This window comes from Peromyscus maniculatus, chromosome 23 (assembly GCF_049852395.1).
Source record: "Peromyscus maniculatus bairdii isolate BWxNUB_F1_BW_parent chromosome 23, HU_Pman_BW_mat_3.1, whole genome shotgun sequence".
Lineage (NCBI taxonomy): Eukaryota > Metazoa > Chordata > Mammalia > Rodentia > Cricetidae > Peromyscus > Peromyscus maniculatus.
Window position 1 is genome coordinate 21,198,486 of NC_134874.1, and position 10,570 is coordinate 21,209,055.

The window sequence follows — 10,570 nt, forward strand, 5'->3', positions numbered from 1 at the left end:
TAACTCTTTTGTTGTTGATTGGGGGGGGGTTGTTTGTTTGTCTGCTTTGTGGGGGAGGGGCAGCGGGGGAGTTGGGGGTGGGGAGAGGAGTTGTTTTGAGGAACCTGCCTGACTTCATTTTGAAGGAGTCATATTGTTAAAAATAATTTTCTATTTACTGTGAGAGTTGAGTTGCTGTTTCCTGGAACCTGACCTTCCCCAACCCATGACCTTGATTTGTTTTTGAGAATACCCTGACTCTCCTTGACCCTCCCTGACCCTTCCTAATCACATGGTGGGTGACCGAATAAAGTTTTATTAAAGTGGTTTTTTTTGTATTTCCTTATTGCCCCATTGTCTCCCTTCTGTAAAACTACTCAAAAGGGATCCAAGAGGTGGATTCGAGGCTGCTCTTAGGGAGGCAGTCGCCAGCCAGCTTTTGGGGGCACCCCAATAAAAATCAAGCTTACTTTAAATTTGGCTCAGATTGTGGCAGGGGTCTTATTCTCACCGTTGGGGTTAAGTGTGTTGTTGGTGTTTGATACACAGGGTCTCACTCTGAAGGGCCCAGGAATATAGGAATAAGAGAGGAGTATAGGGATAAGAGAGGAATATGGGGATAAAAAGTTGTAAGCTTGAGAGATGGAAACTGACAGCCATCCATCCGCTTTGCCAGCAAACAGGGATTCGTCTTTAACTAGGCTTTCGTTGTTTTAGGATGGGCGGTGCTGGCAGCAACCCAAATACTCGGTTTTTGCTCAGCAGCCTGGGGGCTAGCTCCTCTCGATATAACCCCTGCTATTCACAACCTCAGCTGACGTAAACCTCAGCTAATTTTTAATGAGCTCTGCACGACAGCCTACCTTGTATTGTTTTGTACCCTCCCTGCCACGGGAACCCAGCTACGTCAGGAAAAGCTGCAGGGTTGGGGCAAACATCAATGAGCTGTGTCAGGAAAGAATGCAGAGATATACGAATATCAATTAGCTGAAACCCTCTGAAACTTGGTTAACGGGAAGTTGTAAATCCTAAAACACAGTTTGTCTCTCAAAGTTTAACTTCAGAATTGTAAAAATTCTTCTGTCCATGCCCCATGCTTACCCCTTGCATACCCACACTCAAGCATGTACTCCCCTTTTCCTAAGTAAGTGCCTCCCTTTCTGTTTTAAGCCCTTGCTCACATCCATGTTCACTCTGCACTAAAATCTTATTAAACTCCAATTCTGCTCACACTGTTGCATTCTGACAGTCTTTCCTGCAGAAGTCAAGAATCCCTGTTATGCCGGGCGGTGGTGGCGCACGCCTTTAATCCCAGCACTCACAGATCTCTGTGAGTTCGAGGCCAGCCTGGGCTACCAAGTGAGTTCCAGGAAAGGCGCAAAGCTACACAGAGAAACCCTGTCTCGAAAAACCAAAAAAAAAAAAAAAAAAAAAAGAATCCCTGTTATGCCCAGATCACAGGGACCCACCCCCAAAAGACCACCATGGAGACTGAATCCCATACGTAAAAGCAAAGAGCCTTTATTTCAAGCTCAAGCTTGGACCCTCTCTATATCCAACACAGAGGTGAGAGCAGAGAGCACTGAGCCAGGCAGGGTAGGATTTTTATCTCAGTAGAATTTGGAGAAGAGGGGATTTCCAGGGTTCGGGATCCTGATTGGCTGACCTTTGTCAAGGGGTGTCTTGACTAAAGGGGAATAGGTGTGTGCTGGGCTCAGGCATCTGGTGATCTCATCTAATCTTATCTAATGGTTAGAATGTTTGAAATGTCAGGCAGTTCCCCTTAGATTCTGGCCTCCCTGGGTGGTGTCAGCATAAGGCTTTTCCTGGATCTGGTGTTGCCCAGCAGTAAACTGAAACTCAGGCCTACTTTTTAGCTGATTTTTATGGAGGCTGTCACAGAGCAGTGGAGCCAACTGGCTGCTTGGGTCTCATATCCCAACTTTACCTAAGGCTGCTACAGGTAGCAGGATGATGCCTTTCAACCTTGTTTTCTGAGACAGGGTCTCGGTCCCACTAGGCTGCAGCTTGTGGAGTGACCTAGATTGATTACCAGTGGACCCCTCTGTAGCACTAAGATTACAGGCTTGGCTTACCATTCCCATAGTTTTTTGTTTGTTTGTTTGTTTGTTTGTTTTTGGTTTTTTGAGACAGGGTTTCTCTGTGTAGCTTTGCGCCTTTCCTGGAACTCACTTGGTAGCCCAGGCTGGCCTCGAACTCACAGAGATCCACCTGGCTCTGCCTCCCGAGTACTGGGATTAAAGGCGTGTGCCACCACTGCCCCGCTCCCATGGTTTTTTATACAGGTGCTAGAGATCGAGCTATGTCCTCATGCTTCTGTCTGATCCAGGTCAGATACAGCTGACCCTGTCTTTTTATTTAAGTGCTTTTATTATAGAAAATTTAGCTGTATATAAACTGACGTGAACAGTGTAATGTAGTGTGAATTCTAATTGGTCTTAACAATAAAAACACGGAGTCAGATATAGGGGTCAAAGCTGAAAGGTCAGAGAAGTAAAGGAGCTGCCAAATCACCTCTTACCTCCATGACTCCTTGAACCAAAAAGGGTCTGAGCGTCTGTTTCTGCCTGACCTTATCACTTCCTCTCTCCACCCAGCCATATCACTTCCTGTGTCATGTCTGTACAGATCTACAGACCTCTGTGGTTAAATAGTGGCTAGCTCCATCCTCTGATCTTCAGGCAAGCTTTATTTTTTAGAGCACAAAATATCACCGCATTTCCCTCTTTTTGTCTAAAATAAAAAAAGGTTATCAGAAAAACTATATACAATAAGTATAATAACTATATACAAATATATACAGGCAATAATTACATTAACAATGTCTAGTCCATTAACATTTGAAAAATTCAGAGAAAATACTCCTATCTATTCTATCTTGGTGAGTCCAAAGAATTGTACCTAATTCACCTTCTATCCTAATTTATATTACCAACCCAAAACTGTTTTGATGTCTCTCAACCCTGTAGACTTTATACCTCTTTAGTGAGTTTCTTTTCTGAATGTGTTACCAAGGAAAACTAAGCATAACTACCTAGTCTTGAACTCCATCAGAAATCCGAGAATATTACCTGACTAAGCAGAAAGTGCAAGCAAGCAAATTCCCAAAAAAATGTGAGAAATGACAGAAACAGCTGGCTGCCTGGACAATCACCCAAAGTTCCTCTGTAATGTTGGAACATCCATCTTCAGCCTACAGGCCTAGAATATCTGACAGACGTTTTTTGTGAAGCAGGATATTCTGAAGGACTGTCCTACCTTGTCTTGGCAAAGTTCAGCAGTCACTTTCTTTTGTGTCCTACTTGTCCAATTTGGACAGCATACTATCAGCAATCAAGACAAGGGCACTTTCTTGCCCAGTGGATAACTTTTGCCACTAAGAAAGTAAACTCCATATGGAGTTTCTTCAATGTTCATTATCTTCTCTGAAGTAGATTGGTGCTGCTGGGAGCAGACATGTCTCCTTGCCATTAAAAAAGAAAAAAGAACCTATATTATTAAAAAAAAACTTAAATGCCATATTCTGTAGATCTCCAAAGTGTTTGAAGACAACCTATCTAAAATATACCTCTGTTTGACCTTATGAACATACCTAATATGACTACAAATTTGATTGTAATAGGTGACTAACTACTAACCTTCATTTCTTTATTACCCTAAATAGTTTGTAATAATAACATTGAAGGACTAGCAAATGCATTATATTGTTAAATGAGTGGTATAGGTAATAATCTTGAACAAGATTAGAAATGTATGTACAGTATGTTCTAACAAAAATAATCTTGTTTGTATCAATATAAAAAATCCATATCATTGTAAAATATTTGAAACAAGTAGTGGCTTTTTAAAAGTAGATTCAATAATCTATCCTTTTATCCTATCATTTCTATACCCCCCCTTTTTTCTTTTCAAATCAAGAACCCTAAATCTAATCTCCTTTGTTCAGCTTTTTTTTCTGACCATTACCAATAACAATTTTTAACCAACCACCCTAAACAATGACAGATATCTATAACCAACTGAATGATCAAAAACAACCCACCCCACCTCTTGGCAATGTGGGTGTCATGTTCTTAAGTTTACTTCCTGCTGTCTGCCGGTGAAGGCATCTTTAGGGGATCCCGAAAAAAAATTGGGTTAATGTCAAGTCCTGGGAAAGGTAGGTGTATCATTTGTTGTCCAGTCTCTGTGCAATGGGAAAATGCAGGGCTTGTCTCAAGTCCTGGCTGGAGTAGTCTGTGAGGCTGGACCATCTTAGCTAGGCAACTCGAAATTATCTTGAGCAGTTTGTAGTCCAAAGCTGATTTTTAGGTGGTGTTTGTCAGCTTAGTGGCATTATCATAGTCCATGTGGAATCATCATTGTGGGACCTCATCCTCCTTTTGGAGACTTCAAAGGTTGCTGTTAGGCATGGTCATGGTTCACTGAAGAAAACTTAAACATTTTAAATGTCATATGCAACATATCTCAAATAGGTTAAAGGATCAATATTTGTTATATACATCCAGAGTATAAAAACTTAATTCCTAGTAACCCGATAGAGACTCAAACCTGAAAGCATGTACAGGAAGCTAGATGAAGCCTTTTTCTAGAATTAGTTAGTACTCTATATGGCCATTAATATAATGACAAAAAGTTTTAAATATATATATATATATATATATATATATATATATATATATACATATACATAAACATACACATACACATACATGTATTGGTTTGGTTTGGTTTGGTTTGGTTTGGTTTGGTTTGGTTTGGTTTGGTTTTTCAAGACCGGTTTCTCTGAGGCTGTCCTTGAACTCACTTTGTACACCAGGCTGGCATCAAACTTATAGAGATTCGCCTGTTTCTGCCTCCCAAGTGCTGGGATTAAAGGCCTGCACTACCACCACCTGGCATATATATATATTAATGTTATACATTTCGAGATAATACTCATACCTTATGAAAAATTATTTAAGGGATTATAAAATTAGTGGCAATAGAATAGTTCGTAATTTTGGTTTTTCTTCTGTCCCATATTAGGTGGCTCTTCTAACAAAAGACAGAGATTTTGGATTTTACTTCAAAAAGCATGCTTGGATTCAGAGAAGGAGATAGTCACACTCCAACTCCAAAGCCAGCTTCAATTTGTTAATTGGACTGAGACTACAAAAATACTACAAAAATGCATTATGTGTCTGTAGAGAACAGCAGAAACAAACACTTGGTAAGATTTATGAAATTTTATCCTGTTGGAGATGTGATATACCAATAGGCCAATTTATTCTTTTTCTTGGAACATTTTTTTTCTAGATGATTTATCCTTATTCTTCACCTGTCTCATTTGTCCAGTGGCAGATTCCTTAGCTGGATGCCTTCATTATCCTGAAAAGATAAAAACAAAACCATCCCCAACCCTAACTTTGGCAAGTTATATCTGATCAAATGACAAGCATTTATTAGTTTTATAGCTTAGTTTAGATTGAATAGCCACGCTGTTTGATGAACTATCATCTCTTCTAATTAGGTCTCTCTTGTTAAAATCTAATCTTTCTCAATTTTGATTTATGATTTCTTGTGAAATTTTTGTTTTCTCTTCTATTGCTGTTCTGTCATCCAGAGCAGTCTGGTTTTTTACAATAAGCATTAGGTTCTTCAATTGCTCTGGGAAGGAGTTTCCTCCATGATGACAGGAAAGGACTGAACAGAATTTAACATGGGGGCCTGCAAGAGGCTCCCCCAAGGAGTTTCCTGATGGCAAAGGGTTACCTTGTCTGTCCCTTGTTGATCTACAATCATTGGTCCAATGTCTGCCTTTGCCACACCTTCTGCATACTCCAGAAGGGAGGAGCATTCTGTTGGGATTATTCTTAGAAAAAAATATTGTTTCTAGGAAGGCCCTGTTTATAATTCCCTCTTAGGTGACCTTGTTTACTGCCATTGAAACACTTGACATTTCAATTTTTCTTCAAACCTTTGGAAATCACCTTGCCTATCCAAGCATCATCATGGTTATAAGATTCGATATTGATTGTACCTCAGATCCATTCTTCCAAGGGTGCTGATCTTGCCTTTAATGGTCTAATTTCCCTTTTGCATTGAGCACTGGCATTTTCAAAAGCCAGAGGTTCAATTATTATTTGTCTAGCTTCTGAATTTGGTATCATTCTCTTTACTGCTAAAGTCAATCTTTTTAAGAAATCAGTGAAGGTTTCTTTTGGGCCCTGCATAACTTTAGTAAATGACTCAATTTTCTTTCCTACTTCTTCAATTCTGTCCCAAGCATTCAAGGTTGCTGCTTGGCATAAAGCCAAGGTGTGGTCATCATATAGAGATTGCCTTTCTATATTAGCATAGTCTCCCTTTCCAAAAAGTTGGTCTTGGGAGATTTCCATACCTCTAGCTCTACTTCGTTGTTCAATGGTCGTAGCCTCATTTTCCACCAGGTCCTCCATTGTAATTGAGGACCAGCCTCCAAGAATGCTGTAACCAAGTCTCTCCAGTTTTGAGGGATAATTCTATTACAAGTTAACCATTTGACATCTGCTTCACAAAAGGTGAATGCAAGCCATAAAAGACTATCACTTCCTTGAATCTCCTTAAATCTAACATTTACACAGAAGTCCATTCTGCTCTTACACAGCCTTGCGGCTATCTATCATTTGGCAATTTCTGTAAGGTTACTGTATAAACTAAGGTTGGCTGTTTGAAAGCCTTAGGCTGTTTCTCTGTAACCTTATAATGTAATGTTGAGATTGGTTCTCCTTTAAATTCCCCTGTCTAGGTCTGAATATCCCTATGATCTGTTTTAATAAGTTTTTCTAAAACTTTTGTCTTGGCACTCATATTAACCAACTTTTTTAATGATGAAACAAAAATGATCAAACATATAATATTTATAATTGACATTACATAAATCCCATCCATTTTCACTATCCTCTCATTTAATTGCTCCACTTTCAAACCATCCAGCATACTATCATACAGAGACCTTACTCTCCCCATTGTAATAGTGTTTCCCATTTTCTTAATGTGGAAAAAAAAATTCTCTCTCTTAACTAATTCCTCCCTTGAGAATTCCCAATTCTCTCACCAAATTTGCCAACAATGACAATTCAGATGTGAGGCTGACTGCTTCTGTGTAGAACAGTAGAAGCCCAAGTGGGTTTCAAGGCAGCTACCTAGTGTAGCAGCAGCCTGCGGAGGAGGTCCAGAGAGAGACCACAGCCCACCAGGAGAGAAGAAGCCAAAGAGCCAGCTGTCTGCACGGGGGAACTGCAGAAGCTTGGAGCCCAAAAGCCTGTGGAGTTTGCTGCAGATAGGCTGCAACAGAAACTTGGCCAGCGGGGTAGGGACTACGGCTGCAGACAGGTGGCTGCAAAGCCGCAGGCCAGCGGCTTTTTAGTGAATTTGTGCCCCACAAGTTGGACGCCAGATATAGCACCAATTCTAATTGGTCTTAATAATAAAAACCAGGAGCCAGATATCAGAGTAAATGCTAAAAGATCAGAGAAACAGAGCAGCCAGCCACTAGAAAGACTTCTTACCTCTACCGAATCCTCTGCCTGAAAGGATTCGGTAGAGGTAAGAAGCTCCTGTCTCCACCAAGTCTTAACACTTCCTCTCTCTGCCCAGATGTATTACTTCCTGTTTCCTCCTCCCAAGTGCTGGGACTAAAGTGTGCGCCATCACTGCCTGGCCTCTAGTGGCCAGCTCCACACTCTGATCTTCAGGCAAGATTTATTTGTTAAAGCGCAAGTAAAATATCATCACACATAAAAATTTAAAAAAGGAAATAACCTGGTAATTATCCACTGTACAATCTACCCTATTATAATACCAAACCAATAGTCAGCCTAGATTGTTGCTTACCAATCTCTATGTTCTGATGCAGGGACTTCCCATTCTCAGGCAATAGACCCCAGGTGCCTGGGTGCTGGCCTCTTCAACCCAACTGGAGAAGAGATGTGCACTAGAACCTCTCTCCCTGCTACTGTTGCTCCCAGCCTGGACGATGCTCTCAGGGTCCTAAAGCACTTGCATGCACATGTGAACACACATAACCTTACATATGCATACACTCATGGAGAATGAGAACTCACAAGCACCTATCCATATAACCTAACATGTACACACATGCAACCATGCCAAAGAATGTGGATTGATATAAACACACACATGTGTATCTTTTGTGTACATGTTAACTTAATGAAGTAATGGGAATGTAGCAGAGTGATAATTTTTACACAGCACTGTGGATTGGATAGGCAATGTCCTCAACAGGTGTTTTGAATGATTGTTCTCTGTTTTGTGGTGCTTTGTTGGGGCATGCTGGAAACGTCAGATGGTAGAGGCTAGCTGGAAGAGGTAGGTGACTAAGGAGGGAACCTCTGGAGGGTATCATCCCTGGCATATCCCTGTTTCCAGCCTTCCATGGTTTGAGCTGGACTGCTTTACCATACTTTCCACATCACGAAAGACTGAATTACTTAAAACAGTTAGCAAAATCTTTATTCTTGTAAGTTATCTGTGTCAAGTTAAGTTGTCCACAGTGATGGAGAAGGGAGGTTTGTACACATGTGGGTCTGTAGTACAGTGGCTTAAATGAACCATGTCCCCCATAGTCTGGCATTTGAATGCTTGGTCCCCAGTTGGGGAAGTGTGGCTCAAGCTAGGAGTGTGACCTAGGAAGTGTGACCTTGCTGGAGGAAGCATGCCGAGTGTTCAGAGTTTCATGGCATGTGCCATTGTGAGTTTGTGCTCCCTGTTTCCTGTTTGTGGATAGATAATAAGCCCTTAGTGATCAGTTCCAGTTGCCATGCCTGATTGCTACCTCACTCCCCTCCCCCCCCCAATTGATGATGGACTCTTATTCCTCTGGAACCATAAGCCCAAATAAATTCTTCCTTCCTTCCTTCCCTGACAATGGCATTTTATCACAGCAGCAGAACAGTAACCAAGACAGGGACCGATAAAGGAAACTGGTACCAGAGAAGTGTGGTTGTCGTGACTAAGCCTGACCATGAGGCTTTTAGGCCCTTTGAACTAGCTTGAAGAAGGCATTTGGAAGAATTTAGAGCTGTGGCCTACAATGCTTAATAGATGAAGCCCTAGAATGTTTAACAGATGACTTTGCCAGGAACTCAGAAGACCAGTGCGGTGGTTTGAATACAAAACATCCCCTGTAGGCTGGAGCATTTGAACACTTCGTTCCCAGTTGGCAGTACCATTTGGGGAGGTGGTGCAGCCTTGCTGGAGGAAGTATGTCACCAGGAGGTGGGCTTTGAAGGTCATAGCCTCACACTACATCCAGTTCGTTCTCTCTTGCTTTGGCATTGAGGTTGAGGATGTGATTCCTCAGCTTCCTGCTCCAGACGCCATATCTGCTTGTTGCCAAGCTTCCTTACCCTGATGGAATCTTATTCCTCTGAAAATGTAAGTGCAAATAAACTTTTCCTTCTATAAGATGCCTTGCTTGTGGTATTTTATCACAGTAACAGAAAAGTAAGTAATACCACCAGAATATCTGTAGTAAAGATTGCTCATGAGATTTCAGAAGGGAGGAGAATTTTATTGGGAATTGGACCAAAGGCCATTTATCGTAACAACTGGGAAAGAGTTTGTATATATTGTATATGTTCACATTCTGAAACTTTGTGAGGGGCTGAGTTTAAAGGTGTTAGACTAATTAAATTTGCCAGAGGAAATTTCAAGACAGGGTAACATACAAATGTGGCATGACTATTGACGACCACTTTTAGTCAGGTGGACAGTGAGAATTAGGAGAAAAAACAAACAGAGCATAATGATTTGCAAAACATGGTTCCTGGCCAGAAAAGGTTTGAATTAAAAGTCATGTATATGAAATTTTTATTGTTAAGGAAATTTGTACCTGTTGAAGAGGAGCCAAGTACTTTGCATGGGACAATAGGAAATTGGCCAAATGGATCCTACCTTAGGATCCAGGATCTCACATCGTAAACTCATCTGAAAGTCTTTTCTTTGAGAAAAGAGTGCCACTCAGGTACCCTGCTACCACAAGACCACCCAAAGTAGTGTTTTCCTGGGTTCAGGTTCCTACGCACTTAGAAGTTGTTATAACAATACTCCAAGAGTGAACTCTACTGCTCCATCTGGTGGTTGACTATGACATCATTCACGTGGTGCTAGTTTTGCAGATATGCAGGATCACTACAACTCCCACTGGGATTTTTAAGAAAGGGCTTAGAACACAGGCAATGTGTATCAAGGTCAAACTGACTACAGAAGAGGACAGTGAATGAAGCTGCAAGAATGAAGCTAAAAACCGAGCATTGGGAGGAATGCACTAATCCCAGCATGTGGGAGGCAGAGCCCGGTAGATGTCTGTACTTTTTACTTTTGAGACCAACCTGGTCTACATAACAAGTTTCAGGCCACCCAAGGATACATCAGGAGACCCTGTCACAAGGAAAGCAAGGGCTAATGCTTCAAAGCATTAACGTTGAAGACACTGGGAACAAGAAATGTTTTCTGGGGGCTGGAGAGATGGCTCAGAGGTTAAAAGCACTGACTGCTCTTCCAGAGGTCCTGAGTTCAATTCCCA